The sequence below is a fragment of the Chinchilla lanigera genome, unplaced genomic scaffold (genome assembly GCF_000276665.1).
Source record: "Chinchilla lanigera isolate Chin_1 unplaced genomic scaffold, ChiLan1.0 scaffold00018, whole genome shotgun sequence".
NCBI lineage: Eukaryota > Metazoa > Chordata > Mammalia > Rodentia > Chinchillidae > Chinchilla > Chinchilla lanigera.
Window position 1 is genome coordinate 29,935,663 of NW_004955419.1, and position 15,715 is coordinate 29,951,377.

General features: G+C 36.6%; 1 protein-coding gene across 3 annotated transcripts in view; it reads left to right on the forward strand.

The window, feature by feature from the left end:
• Positions 1 to 15,715, forward strand: part of Rnf38 (ring finger protein 38) — a 159,789-nt gene that overhangs the window by 31,746 nt on the left and 112,328 nt on the right. For all 3 annotated transcript variants that reach the window (XM_005382907.2, XM_005382908.2, XM_005382911.2), the window contains exon 2: positions 8,202 to 8,272. The gene's annotated coding sequence lies outside the window, so the exon portion shown is untranslated. The remainder of the gene's footprint in view (positions 1 to 8,201; positions 8,273 to 15,715) is intronic.

Below are 15,715 nucleotides of genomic sequence, written 5' to 3' on the forward strand. Positions count from 1 at the left end.
TGAGCTAAATCCCCAGCCCCGGAAACATGTATTTTTAATTGTGGTAGCTAACTACTAAATTGTTCTTCTGCTTGGCATGGTGGCATACACCTTAGGAGGCTGAGGCAAGAGGATTGCATTAGTTGGAGGCCAGCCTGAGCTACCTAGTAAGTTCAAGGCTAGGCTGAACTATAGAGCGAGACTCTGTGTCAGTAGATAGATAGATACGCAGACAGACAGGCAGATCAATCAGTTTTCTTAGATGTTGTACTAATTTAAGTATAGCTTATTGGTAGAGCACTTGCCTAGCATGTAGGAGGCCCTGAGTAGAATTACCCAGTACTACAAAAGAGAAAGGTGGAAAGACAGAAAAAGGGAAATAAACATCTGTACTAGTTCATATACCTACAATAAATACTGTTTGAATTTTTTTTTTTTTTATACCTTTCCAACACTGTGATGAATTATGGGTTGAGGGCAGTCTGCTAGGGTTTGAGACCAGGGTTTCTGCATTTTAAGCATATGTTTTACAACTGAGCTGTGTCCCCAGCCCTCAAGCTTCTTGATCTTTACCAATTTGATGAATAAGAAAGATATCTTAGTGTAATTTTTATATTTAAAATTTACGACTTATTTCTGAAATGATTTGTATTTTTCTGAGACTGTATCCTTTGCTCACTTTTCTGTTATGTTTTTCCATTAAATTTTTTGGTCTTTTTGAGACAGGATCTTGATATGTAGTTCAGGCTGACCTTGAGCTCACTTTGTAGCCCAGGCTGCTCTTGGACTTGCAGTGATCCTCCTGCCTCAACCTTCCAAGTGCTGGGATTACAGATGTGCACCACCACACCCAGCTTCCATTAGTTTTTATTAGTACGTTTGTAATACGTAATGATTACGTACATCTTAATTCTTTTTACTCTCCCTTCTTTTCACTTCCGTCCCCTCTTCCCTCCACTCCATCTCTAGGTCCCCTTTCCACTTGGAAAAGATCGATTTTCTTGCCTCCTATTATCTGTCATTTATTTTGCTCTTTAAATTATTTATATTTTGTGTTTCTCATGTAAGAGAAACCATGTAATAGTTAAGCTTGTATGCTTATTTCACTTAAAACTACAGTCTCAAAGTGCATCCATTTTCCTACTAATGACTCATATTTATCTTTCTGTATGGCATAGGTATATATACCACATTTTCTTTATCCATTTATCTGTTGATGGACATATAGGCTGTTTCCAAGATTTATCTATTATGAATTGTTTTGCTGTAACATGGCTGTGCTTGTATCACTGAAATATGATGAGTTTAGCTCTTTTGGGGAAGATACCCAGAAGGCAAATACCTGAGTCAAGTGGAATTTCTATTTTGAGTTTTTTGAGGTATCTTCCTACTGATTTCAATGATGGTTGTATTAGTTTACATTCCTACCCCTCACCCCACTCCACTCCCTGGCAGCTTCAACAGCATTTGTTATTATGTGATTTCTTGATGATAACCACTTTTCTGGAGTAAGATGGAATCTCAGTGTTGTTTTCCTTTGCATTTCTCTAATGGCCAGACATACTGAACTTACTTGTATGTATTTATCGGTAATTGGTACTTCTGAGGAGTGTCTTCATTTCAGTGGCCCATTTTTAAATTGAGACTTTTAGGAGGATCTAATATTTTTTGAATTCTTTATGTGTTCTAGATGTTAGGTCTCTGTCTGAGTAGATGGCAAAAATTTTTCCCCATTCTGTAGGTTTTCTTTTCACTCTGCTGGTTGTTTCCTTTGCTCTATAGAAGGTCCTCTGTCTTGCCTTCCCCTCCCTTTTGACCATGTTGAAAATGCTGGTCCTACCTATCCAGGAATAGGGGATGTCTTTCCATTTTCTGATTTCTTTTAAGTCTTCTTTTTCAGGCAACTATAGTTTTCATTATAGTGGTCTCTCACTTCTTTTATTAGGTTAATTCCTAAGTATTTAATTTTCCTTGAAGCTCCTCTGGATGGTATTTTTCTAATTTCTTTCTTGGTGGGTTCATTGTTGATGTACAGGAACACTACTGATTTTTGTGTGTTGATTTTGTGTCCTGCATTGCTGAATTTGGTTATTCTAGGAATATTTTGGTAGAAGTTTTTGAGTGTTTTGTAGAGAGGATCATGTCATTGGCAAGTTATAATTTGACCTCTTCCTTTCCTATACTAATCCCTTTTTCTTTCTTTGTTTCTTTGTTTCTTTCTCTCTCTCTCTCTCTCCCTCTTTTTCTCTCCTCTTCTCTCCCTCTGTCCCTCTCTCTCCCTCCCTCTCCCTCTCTGTCTCTCTCTGTCTCTTTCTTTCTCTTACCTGGTTGCCCTAATATATTGAATAGGAGTGGTGATAGGGGACGTCCTTGTTGGTTCTTAATTTTAGAGGGGAAACTTTCAGCTTCTACCTTTTTCCTATTTAATAGGATATTGGCCATTGGTTTGTCATAAATGGATTTTATCAGATTGAGGTATGGTCCATATATATATCTGTTTTCTTTGGGTTTTTATCAGTGTTGAATTTTGTCAAAAGTTTTTTTCTGCATCTATTAAGATGATCTTGATTTTTGTTCTTGTCTCTGTTTCTATGGTATATTAAATTCATTATTTGCATATATTGAACCATCCTTGCATCCCTAAGATGAAGCCTACTTGTTCCTGATGTATGTTGTTTTTGATGACTTCTTGCATTTTATTTGCCAGTGTCTGTCTGAGAATCAAGAGACTAGCCTTTAGTTTTCTGTTTTAGTTGGGTCCTTGTGTGGGTTTGGAATCTCAGCAATGCTAGCTAGCTTCCAGGAATGAGTTTGAAAGTACTCCTTACCTTTCAATTTCATTAAAGAGTTTGAGGAGTAGTAGTATTAGATCTTCCCTGAAGTTGTAGAATTCAGTGGTGACTCCATTGGCTCCTGGGCTTTTCTCAGCTGGTAGGTTTTCATTACTGCTTCAATTTCATGCCCTGTTATTCGATTGATTATTCAGGGTTTTTATGTATTTTTGGTTCAACTTGGGTAATTCATATGTATTTAGGAATCTGTTTCTTCTGGAGTCTCCATTTTATTGGAGTACAGGTTTTTGAAATACTAATGCTTTTCTGGATTTCAGTGGTATCTGTTGTGATTTTGCTTTTTTCATTTCTAATCACATTGATTTGGGTCTTTTGTTTTTTCTTTTTTCTTTTTTAAGATTGGCTAAGAATTTGTCACCTTTGTTTATTCTTTTGAAGAACCAGCCTTTGAGTCATTGATTCTTTACATTTTTTTTAGTCTCAATTTCATTAATTTCTGCTCTAAGCTTTATAATTTCTTCCCTTGTACTAGTATTCACTTTGCATTTGGATTGTTTTTGTTTTTCCTAGGACCTGGAGGTGTATCAGTAGGTTATTTATTTGGTCTCACTTTATTTTTGTGATTTGGGCATTCATAGCTATGAACTTTTCTTTTTTTATTTTAAAAATTAAAAAAAAATAAGGAAACAACAGTGAAGACAAAATCAAAACAACACAAAAACAACAAAAACAATATATGACCTCAAAACAAAATGATAGGAATTAACAATGGTTGCTACATTACATACTGTTATTATCTTCAGTGAAGTTGCTCAGTCCATCAGACATAATGTAAAATTGATCAAACAATTAAAGACAGTAATAAGTAATAAAAAAAAAAACACATCGGAAATGACACAGAATTTCACCACACAAGATGGTGGGAGTTCAACAATGATTCTTACATTGCATATTGTTGTTTTCAGATCAGTCATTCTGATTACCAAATTCAAGTGTGCAAAATTGGTCAAGAAAAAAGAAAATTTTAAGCATTGACTGTTCCTTTCAATAAACCACAGACATCAGCAATACACTTATTGCAGCTATCCTTATATATACATACAAATTTTGTTTTTCATTAAAGAAACCCAAAAGCAAATACATAAACAGAACAGCATAGAGAACAATAAAAATGATACAGAATTTCAAAACATGGTGATAGGATGTTAACAATGGTTATTATATTACATAATGTCATTTTCAAAATGGTTGCATATATAACTAGATAATAGCCATGCAAAACTGATGAAACAATTACACATTAACAGTTCCTTTCTTTTTTTTTTTTTTTTAACAGTTCCTTTCAATAAACCAACAGGTATTAGTATTGCAATTATCCTAGCTGTCCTGTGTATACATATACGTACTTTTTTTTTTGCTATGAACTTTTCTTAGGACTGCTTAGATAGATTTTTGTGGTACTGGCATTATTGTTTGATTCTGGACAAATTTCTTCTGTGACCCATTGATTATTCACAAGTGTATTGCTGAATTTCTATGTGTTTGCATAATTTCTGTGATTTCCTTGTCATTGATTTCTAGTTTTATTGAACTGTGACCTGGTAATATGCACAGAATTTTTTTTGATGGTTTTGTATTTATTTAAGCATGTTTTATGGGCTAGTGTGTGTCTGTTTTGGAGAGTGTTCCATGTGTCACTGAGAAAATACATATTCTGGTTCTAGTTAGGTGAAACAGTCTGTAGATATCTATTACATTCATTTGTCCCAAGGTGTGTTTCAACTCTGATACTTCTTTGTTAATTTTTTTGTCTAGTTGATCTATTTGTGATAGTGGGGTATTGAAGTCCCTCAGTATAATTGTGTTGGTATTGGTCTGATCTTTTATGTCCATTACTGTTTGTTATGAAGTTGTATGTGCCAGTGTTATCTGTGTATATATTTATAATTGTTACCTCTTCCTGTTGAATTGTTTTCTTCATCACTGTGTAGCCAGGGATGGTTCAGTGAGAGATCTAGGTTTTCGGTGTTTCTTTCTTTGGTTGGAGAAGACCTCAGAAACTGCAGCCTCACTCAGGCAGGAAGCTGTTTTCAGAGAGCTCTTCGTCTGCATTGCACTTGGTATCTTGCTGCTACCCCTAATAGACTGCCTTGTGCTTTGCGAAGTTACTAGAGTTTGGGTCCTTTCGCCCTGTAGCCCTGCACTTCGGTGGCCAGCCCTGCTTACTACAGGCAGGGTGGCATCTTTAGGAACAGTTGGGTAGCACGGAGTTAATGCCCTTTTCCAGCCCTAGATCTGTGCTGCTGAGAGGCATCTTCCAGGAAAGATGTGAAGCAGAAACAAAAAAATAGAGAACTCCACAAGAGGGAGGGAAGGGGAAGAGCCTAGTACCTCCTAAATTTTAATGTATAAATCATATCTTGCCAGCTCTGTACAGCTCCTGGGCAATAGAGGATTTATCCATGCCCTGGAGAAGAGATGGAGAGCCTTTGAAGACTTTTCTCAAGAGTCTTGAGGGGCACCAAACAACCTGGCATCTAATAGTGCATCTCCCTGATCCTCCCCATCCCAAAGTATTGAGAAGATCCAAGCATTCTGAACTACTGGCAGTGTGTCCCTTTGACCACTTCCCGTAGAGGGGAGTGGGAGCTGCTGGCCAAGTTGGTTGTGCTCTGGGAAGATGCTGTGAAGGGGCAGTGAGAGAGGTATGGAGGAGGCCAGCAATCTCTGAGGGAAAATGTACCCCCCTCACCTCTCTAATCCTGATCCTAGTGAAGCCCCAAAACTTGAAGTCTAAGGAGAAGAAAGTGGCTTTCTGCAGGCACACAGTAAAGTGAATCAATGCCAGGTTCTCCTTATTCAAATGGACACAAAGTCAGGCTATGTGACCCATATTCTGGCCAGTAGTGAGGGCTTTGAGGAGGTGGGCTTCTGCCAGGCCCTGGGAGATTTAAAAAGTTTGGGCAGCAAAGGAATTTCCAAAGGGGAAGAGCTGCATGGCCCAGCACAGCAAAAGTGGCTGCAGCTACCCAACTTAGGGTGGTGCCCTTCTCTGTCCCCCTCTACATAAGAGGCAACTCAGAGGCTCCCAAACCTCAATTGTCTGACCCTTTTCTCTAAATTAATGAAGAAGGTGAAGCCAGAGTTGACCTTGGTCAGATTTGCCTCTGTGGCAAACTCAAGACTTTTCTGGCCTTACCTTTCTCCACTATTAAAAAGTTTTCTGCCCAAAGCCTGGTCTCACTGCCTTCCTACCCAGGATGTATGAATAATGAATTTCAACCTCCATCTCTCCAACCCTCTGGAGGCCACAGTTTTGATGATAACGTGCCACTGGCATTTGAACCCAGAGCCTTCCACATGCTAGGCAAGCACTCTACTCCACCACTGAACTATACCCCTAGCCCTTTGTATTGTGTTTTTTTATGCAGTAGTTTGTTTTGATTAGTCATTTTACAATCCCAGAAGATTTTAATGTTTGGGATCATTATTTATCTCAAATTATGAATTTAGAAAATGTTAACTAGAATCAGTACCAGAAGGAATTCTATGGTTTATATTATTCTTACCCATAATTGTACAGTTTTGGCCACTGTACTTCATTTTCCTTAGAGTTGACATTTAGTAGCAAACACTTGTTAAGCTTATTGACAAGTTTATTTTTAAAAAAGATAAAAATGGAAAATAACTATTATCAAACCTCTAAAATCACTTTCATTCTAATATTTGATCTTTGTACTTTTCCTTCTTTTTTTAAGCAGTACTGGGGATTGAGCCCAGGGTTTATGCAAGTTAGGCATGTGTGCTGCCACTGAGCTATACCTCTCGCTCTTTAATTTTTCTTTTATTGGATCAGTTTGGCTTTCCATGGGTAAGATGACACCATTGTATTATAACATTCATTATGGCACATATGTTGTGTGTTGTAACTTTTATATTCCTGTGTTTATGAGGAAGATTATTTGCTTTCTCATTTTAATGGTGTCTTTCATTTATAATCAGTGGTAGTGCAGTTAGACTAATAAAACTCCAGTGGGTCTCTTTTGGCACCATTTTATTTAGAAGTATAATAGGAGAGAAACTACAGTGCATCATTAAGACAATGAGAGTCTGTGTAAGTGCTACATACTTTCTGAAGTGTTCATCTGGTGGCTCAGGTTCATAGAGATGTCATCCATGTTGGTTGAGTGTAGAGCTACCTAATTCCCACAGGAGAAGGTATCTCTTGGAAGAACTCTATAAGCATAGTTTTCAGGATCTTTTGCGAGGAAGAGGATTAGAATTAGTAGGACAAGGTTAATTATAAGCCATCACTCTCAGGGAAACTCAGAAACATGGCTTTCTTACTAGGTAATTTATTGTGCTGCTTCTCCAGATAACAATTTTGCATCCAGAAATTACCAACTCAGTACTTTGTATAGTAAGCATTATTCTCACCTAAGGTAATTGGCATGCTCTCTTAATCAGGTTAACAAAGTCAAAATCTCATATGTAAGGAAAAGCAGTTTTATTAGCCTTTGGTTTCAGAGTCGTGTGCTGACTTCATTTCTGACTTTGGATTCAGTATCTTCTTTCAAAAGATTTTTCTTACTCCAAAAATATTTTTAAGAACCTATATTTTCTTGTAATAATTCTTTTAATATTACATAGATCTTTCATTTTGTGTCTGGTGTGAGGTAGGAATCAAAAAAACTTTTAAATAGGTAATTGTTCCATTCATTTATTGAATAATAGTTTGCTTTCCTGTTACAATGTAAAAGTTATTGTATAGCATTTGTTATTGGGGATAGTTATTTAAATTAACAAATGTTAGCTGGGTGTGGTGGCATATGTCTCTCAGGAGGCTGAGGCAGGAGGATTGCTGAGTTCAAGGCCAGCCAAGGCCACATAGTGAGTTCAAGACCAGCCTGGAATACATAGTGGATCCTGTCTCAAGAAACAAAACAAATAAAATCCCAAATGTTGTAAATATTAAGTACATATGTAAAGTAATAAAAACATTTGAAATTGTGATTATAGCTTGGGTTTTTATATGGTGAGAATTTCTGGAGTAGATTTTTGTCTTCAGAATATGTATAGTGTGAAAAGGAACATAATTGTTTTCTTCATTACTAGGAGTTTGGCTTAAGGATGCATATTTACTTAAGTGCCTTATTTTGAAATTAGACCTCCTGGTATGGTATGAAGTGGTAAATTAGGGGTTTGAGTGATAGGGTTTTAGTTGAGACCCGCTCCTTCACTTACTGCGAGTGTGAATCGGCCTGTTTATTCTTCTGTTAAAATGCATGAATCATAATCCCTACCCTGCATTACTTTCAAGGATTGTTGAGGATTAGATGGGATAATAGCGGGAAAAGTACTTTTAATTGGTAAAACAGTTTAAATATACAGAATTACCACATTTTAACTTTTCCTCCCTTTTTCTTATAGGTAGTGTTGGTGCTTCTTTTCAGTGCCAGTCCATCCATCACGACCACATTTGTCATGATGACGGTGACAAGGTGAGGTCTCTGTTGATGTATCTACCATGGGGAAAATGCATGTCACCGTTATATTGCTGGATTCACTTGCATAACTCGGAAGCTAGAAACAGGACAGTGAGTTTATGTGCAGCATTGAAGAGCAGAGGGCTTTGCTAGTTTGTGTGTCAGATTATTAGACTGCTCTAGGAAACCTGAGGATAATTCTTCAGTAGTGGGTGGGGCTAGACTCATAATTAGCCCTCCATTTCCCTATTTTAGAAATGTCTGTGCTTCCTTCGTTGTATAGCCTGGATGGATTATTTTAACATATAAACTTGTGCTGTCCAAACTGGTAGCCATCTCAACAACTCCTGTTTCTTTCTTTCTTGGATACTTCAATTTGGCTCACTTTTGCATTTGTTTAATCATATTAAATTGTTCTCTTCTTGTACTTTTAAAAAATTTGTTTTATTTCAAAAGTCTAAATTAGCTGTTGGGGATCAGGAATGGAACCTTTCAGATTCATGAAAGGAAAAAAGGAAGAAAAAAGCCTGCTTTGGGGCCTGAGTTTTCTTTTTTTTTTTTTTTATCCTTAATAATGCCCAAACTATTGGTGATTCACTTCTCTTCCCTCTCCCCACTCTTCTTCTTTTCATCTCTAAAGAAACCTGGTCTTGGAAGCTTTCCAGTACTCATCAGCAACCTTGATGGCCCAGCCCTTGCAGTAGATACTTCTGTGGGCTGGATGTTTGGAACATCTGGCTGTTGATCTGGATGAACTTAAATTTAGTCTTTTCCAGCATCAGTTTCCAGTCTTTCCTACCATTTCCTGTGTCCTCTATGCAGGAATGTAACACTCTTTTAGTAGTTTCCAGTGCAGACCAATTAATTCAGTCTTCTTTTTTGTTGTTTTGCTCAGGATCCTCCTCCTTCCTTCATCCTGCTGGGAGATAGATCAAGAAGGTGGTTGATCATTGGGGTTTTCCAAATGGCTTTCTTTGTTCTGTTTGTTGATTTCTCTGCCTTTGTGATTTTTGCTTACAATGATTTCATTGTTTACAGTGAGAGTGATATGCACAAAGCATTCCAGAATCTCTTTTATTACTGTTACTGTAATCTAGAGGCATAAGTTTTACTTTTAACTTCTTTCAGAGGCAAGCCACTTAAAAAAGATATTTTCAGAGGATATGTCTACTATGTAAAATTTATTATATCACAGAATTTAAAAATGAGTATTTGAAAAAAAGCAAAAATCACTTTATATCAGTAATATTACAAGTGATTGTGTTTCATAATTTAAAAGATGTTTTGGACTAAATTTTCTTTCATTCTTTTTCTAACCTCTCATTTATACTACAGAAGCATTTATTTTATAGGCGCCAAATTCAGCTCTGTGCCGGCTCTGGGTCTTAGAGTTTGGCATGAAATTTCTGTTCACCTCAGGTTTTTCCTATTTCTTTAAAAAATGGTTCTCCTCCCAGTCTCTGAGTGTCTGTATGACTGATTTTTGTGCTTTTGGGAGATGAGATTTTTCTTTTTTTTTTTTTTTTTCTAGAAATACATGGGGAAAGTGGGAAAGAAGTTTAGTGGATACCATTACTTGAAAAGCAGACTGTTCTCCCTTCTTTTCTTCCTGCCGTGTCTATACTGTGATCATTTCCCAGAGAACAGATAAGGATCTTTTGGCTGTGGATTTATAATTTATCCATCGGATTCAGTCCTCCAATTATATTTTTGATTGATAGGTATGCCTACCTTTTAGGGAATACATGAGGATACAAAAATAGGTAAACATTCCTGTTGTTTTCTTGAGTTTACAGTTTAACTGGTAGAGACAGACAAAAACAAACACAAGTCAATTATGTAGTATATCACGGTAAGTGAAATGTATAAAAGATAAAGTAGAGCACTACAAGTGGGATGATGACCACCAAAAGTTGTATAGTGCAGAGTGTAGCATTTATTTATTTATTTAGAGCTTCAAACTCTGCCTGTTTCGTAAATAGCTGGTAGTACAGACACATGCTACCAGACTCAGGTAGGTGCAGCTTTCAGATAGGATCATCAGGCATCATTGTCTGAGGAAAAGTGGTGGACACCATGTTTAAAAATCAAAACTTTGCTTGCAGAAGCTCCTGAATTTTTTTCTTTTTAAAACAAAAGGATATTGGTTTTCCAAAAACAAAAAATGAAATTGCTGCCTAAATCCTCGTTCATCCTCCCCCATTATAAAGCACATTAATCCAATCCCCTCCCTTTTTTTCTTTTGAATATACTTAGAAGTTATAGCTATAGTGGGAGAAATGATTTGTTCAGGAGTCACCAGTGCAAATCATGTAAAATATTTGCTTAGCTGTCACATTGTCAAAGCACATGTTGGTGGTTTTTGTTATCCTCACTTTTCAAGCCTGGTCGTTTTCTCAGATAGGGAACAAATGATTATTTTTCTTAAGTTTTTTCACTTTTAATTCATTTGTGTATGACTTTCATGGATGTCAGGGTCAAACAAGGAAAAAAAGAGCAAATACATTTGTTGGACTTCATCTCACAGCCTTGGAATTGGTGGCAGATCCTAAATTCCTTGACTTGTCTTTTCTGCAACTTAGGTTTCAATATTGCTACATATTGGTTTATAGTGGATAGCACTAGGGTGACTCAAGCTTTGTGGTTAACTACTAAACCCTATGAGTTGTAGACTTTCATATTATTAATTTATGTTGGGCACATTTCATACAAGCCCACTAAATATATTTTTGTATTCATTCATAGAGCCATACCTCACAGTTTCCAAATTGTAAATACTTTTTTATTTATTATATATTAGAATGCTTCCTATAGATCAAGCATTATTCCAGTGTATTGGAGACAGTGCATTGAGCAAAACTAGGGTCTTTGCTATCATGGAGTGTGCTTTCTGCAGTGGGAATGGTGAGAATAATGTAAATAATTTAAAGATATTGTTAATTGATTACTTGTGTTATAAAGATCATAAAGGGAAAGGGAGTAGAAACATTGGTAAAACATTGCCTTTTAAAATAGTGCAGTCATAGCACTCTTTCAAGTAGAGAATAGAAACCTTGAGACATTAAATAATTTGTTGAGAATCACATAATTAGTAAGTAATATAACTGGGATTCAAACCTAGGTGGCCTAGTTTGAGTCTGTATACTTCCATTTTCAGAGAACTATTTCCGTTTTAGCTTTACCTGGTCAGCTTTGACATGCGGAAGGAAATATGCTTGCCAAGTAGTCAGGAGGCTTGCAGAGTCTCAGTGAAATGGAGTCAGTTGGCAGGCACTGTTTTTAGTCTTTTCAGACCCAGGACCTTTTGGTCTGAATTCAGATTCATGACTTTGTTACTTAAGGCTTCTTTTCCATGACTTTCCTACCCTGCCTCATGCTTAGAATCCTGTATTTCTTTGTAAGAAATCTTACTATATTTTGCCATGCTACACTGTTCAAATGTGATGATCATATAGAAGTAGTTTAAAAGTGCAAAGTATAACATAAAAAATGTGATTGTGGTAGCATCTTTCTGTTTCTCCTAGATACTGAAATTAATCTAACTAACCAATAAAGAGTCACATTTTACAGTGGGAACAAGCTTCACATGGGGACAGGTTTGACCTAAGGATGAGATATAATACTGAATAATTTGAAAAAAGGAGATTATTCAGTCAGGTGAGGTGAGTTAATTTGTAGCTTCAGTGGTACACTTTGTCAGAGTGCCCTGGTACCACATCCCTAGGAAAGCTGGCCATTTGAGACAGTGAGTATGAAAATTCTTTCTAAACTGCTTATATATGAATGGTGATTCAGAGTAGAAATATTTTCTGGACAAAGTTTTGTTATACTTAGGCTTGGCCATTTGCCTTGGAAGGAGGCACAGATCCAGTTTGTGTGCAAGTATCCCTGCAGACTCTCTTCAGGAATGGTGGGAAATTTTATTTTTGGTTATCTTTCTATGAACATATACTTTGTTTTACCTTGATCTTTTTAATTTTTTAGCTTTTTAAAAAGATGATAAAAAGAAAATCAGTGCTCACTTCAGTTTCTGTCCCCAGAAATAATAGCAGTTGGAATTTCAGTATTAAAAGGTTTGTTTGTTTTTTGTCTTTTTGAGACAAGAGTTTCACTGTGCAGTTCAAATTGGCTTTGAATTCCCTTTGTAGGCCAGGCTGGATGTGAACTTGCAGTGATTCTCCTGCTCCAGCCTCCCACATTTTGGGTTTATAGGCTAAAAGATTTTTTTAAAATTCTATTTTAAAGAGAAAAGAACAAAAACAAATTAACAAACACAAAAGACATAAAACAACACAAAAACAGTAAAAAATACAGAATTTCAAACAAGGTGATAAATTAACAATGGTTGTTGTATTACATAGTGTTATCTTTAAATTGGCTACTCAGATAAACAAATATAGGCATGTAAGATTGATCAAACAATTAAACATTAACTGTTCCTTTCAATAAAGCATTATAAATTAGTAGTATAATTATCTTAGCTATCTTGTGTATATATATATATATATGTTTTTCCCTTCTTTCTTTGTTTTCTCTTTTCCTTCATTCCAGTTGTTTTTTCCTTTTGAACATCTTTCCCTTTCACAATATCTATTGTACCTTTCAGATTTTATTTACTCTTTCAGGTTCTTACACTAGGGAGACAATATGATGTTTATACACGCGGGTCTGATTTATTTCACTTATGAGTATGGTCTCAGGTTGCATCCATTTTTCTATAAAAGCCTCAAGATTATCTTTTTTGTACCTGAGTAATACTCCATTGTATAAAAACACCACATCTTTTTTATCCATTCCTCAGTTGATAGGCATTTGGGTTGTTTCCAAGATTTAGCTTGATAAATTGCACTGCTGTAAATGTGTGTGCACATATATCACTGTGGTATGTTTTCAGTTCTTCTGAAAAAATACCTAAAAGGGAAATAGCTAGGTTGAATAGGGCCTCTCATCCTAGTTTTATGAGGAATCTCTAAACTGATTTCCACAGTGCTTGCTCCAGTCTACACTCACACGAGCAGTGAAGAAAGGTTCCTTTAAAAGAGTTTTGAAAGTTACATTTCACTGAAATATTTTTCATCATTACAAACAATATTTTGTGACTGCATATGTATATGTACAAGCCACATGTATTTAGAAAACATAAATATGCAGACATACTTCACTTTATTTTTTTTATTTTTTATTTTAAAGAATAAAAGAAGGATAACATAATGGGGGGACTTAGCAAATTACAGACAAAATGGTAGGAAATTATCAATGGTTATCGTTTTACATATTATTATCTACAAAATAGTTTCTCAGGAAAACAAATAGACAAATAATAGTGCGTTAGAGACAAAAGAGGTAGGAGATTATCAAGAGTTGTTGTGCTATACTTTGGTATCTTCAAAGTGGCTTCTAAAGAAAATAAATAGAGCTATACATGAGTGACCTATTGAAAAATCATTAACTATTCTCAATGGTTGTTGTAGGAAACACATAATAATAAACATACATTATGAAATAGGATGGGAACATTACAAACTTAACACAGTCCTGGATAGATTAGTAGGAAAATATCAATGGCTGCTGTAATACGTGGTGGTATCTTCAAAGTGGTTTCTCAGGAAGACAGAGATATGCAAGAAGGATCTAATAAGTAGTTACAGCCTAAGGGTTGTCAAAAATAGCATATTACCTCCTCACCAGTGACTCCTTTCACTGAGGTATGATGGCTGGAGGACCGAGAGACTTGCACCTGTGACTAGCAACAGGCTGTTTTCTTGTTCCTCCAAGACATACTTCACTTTAACTTCTCTAAAATGGGTAATTTAAGTCTTACAGATGTAAGATCATGCTGAAGTTGAAGGAAATATGTATTAGTCATGCACCTTATTCTCCTATGAAGTGACCTCAAGGAAAAGGTATATTCTTTAGAGACAGAGAGCCAAGTTCTAATTCCAGCTCTATCATCTAATTTTTTACTTTTTTTCTTTTTTTTTTTGGTACCAGTAATCAAATTCATGACCCCAGGCTTGCCAGGCAAGCACTTATTCCACTGAGCTATATCCCCATCCCTGTACCATCTACTAAACTATGATTTTAGGCAAGTCAGTCTCCTTCCCTCCTTTGTTTGGAATTTTTGAGACAGGGTCTTGCCATGTAGTTTAGGCTGGCCTTAGGAAATCACTGTGTAGCTCAAGTCTTCCTGCATCAGCCTCCTAAGTGTTGTTTTCTTCCTCTGTTAAACAGGAATAATAGCCACATTCTATCGTGTTTGTAAATGATTAGCAATAAACTATGGTAATATTATGAGTTCTTTTGTATTTTCTATTCATTTCCAAGTTTTCTGCATTAAATACTCCATCATCCTACTAAGAAGGAAAGAATATAGTAATAAATGAGTGTTATCTTCCAAGAGGTACTGAGAGGGAGAAATAGAGGCCATTAGGCCATATGTACAAATCTACTATCATGTTCTGGCCCAACAGCCCCTACTACTTGCACATTGTAAGTATATGCAGAAAGCAAAAGAGAATAATTAGGACCAACAGAAGACTTCCGGCTTCTGCCAAACAGCTACAAACCTTATATTAACAGTCACATTTGATGGGCATGTGAGATGAGTACACACTTCTCAGATAAAAAAATACAAATGACAAATAAATACATGAAAAAATGTTCAACATCCTTAGTCGTTTGAGAAATGCAAATTAAAACGATGTTGAGATTCCATCTCACCCCAGGAAGAAGGGCTATCATCAAGAAATCAACCAATAACAAATGCTGGTAAGGCTGTGGGGAGAACGGGCTCCTTCTCCACTGTTGGTGGGAGTGTAGGCTGGTACAGCCACTGTGGAGATCAGTCTGGAGATTACTCAGTAAACTAGGCCTAGAGGTCCCATTCAACCCAGCGATTTCCCTTTTGGGTATTTTTCCTGAAGAACTAAAAACATCATACCACAGCAATATATGTGCACCCATGTTTATAGCTGCAAAATTTGTAATAGCTATACATGGAAGCAACCCAAATGCCCATCAGCTGAGGAATGGATAAAAAAAGATGTTGTATTTTTACATAATGGAACATTACACAGCCGTAAACAAAGATAAACTTGAGACTTTGATAGGTAAATGGATTCAATGAGAGGCCATACTCAGCGTGCCCTGACCTCCCAGAGGTCACAGAAACAGGTGATCCGTGATCACCGCTAGTGCAGCCCGCGCCTGGCTCCTATGTGCACCACAAGTGGCCTGGAGACATGAAATCAGGTGGTCCCCAATCCACTAGACATCATGATTCGCAGCTGAACACACTGAGAGAACCAGGTATTTCCCATCTACTTCCTGGGAACAGACCAGGCGACCCGCAACCGTGCCACCATGGCAGTCTGTGTCTCTGCCCTCTATGGGCCTGGTGCAGACAGGAGATTCTGACTCAAAATGCCCACAAACCTGCTAACACCAGAGTTTGCATTT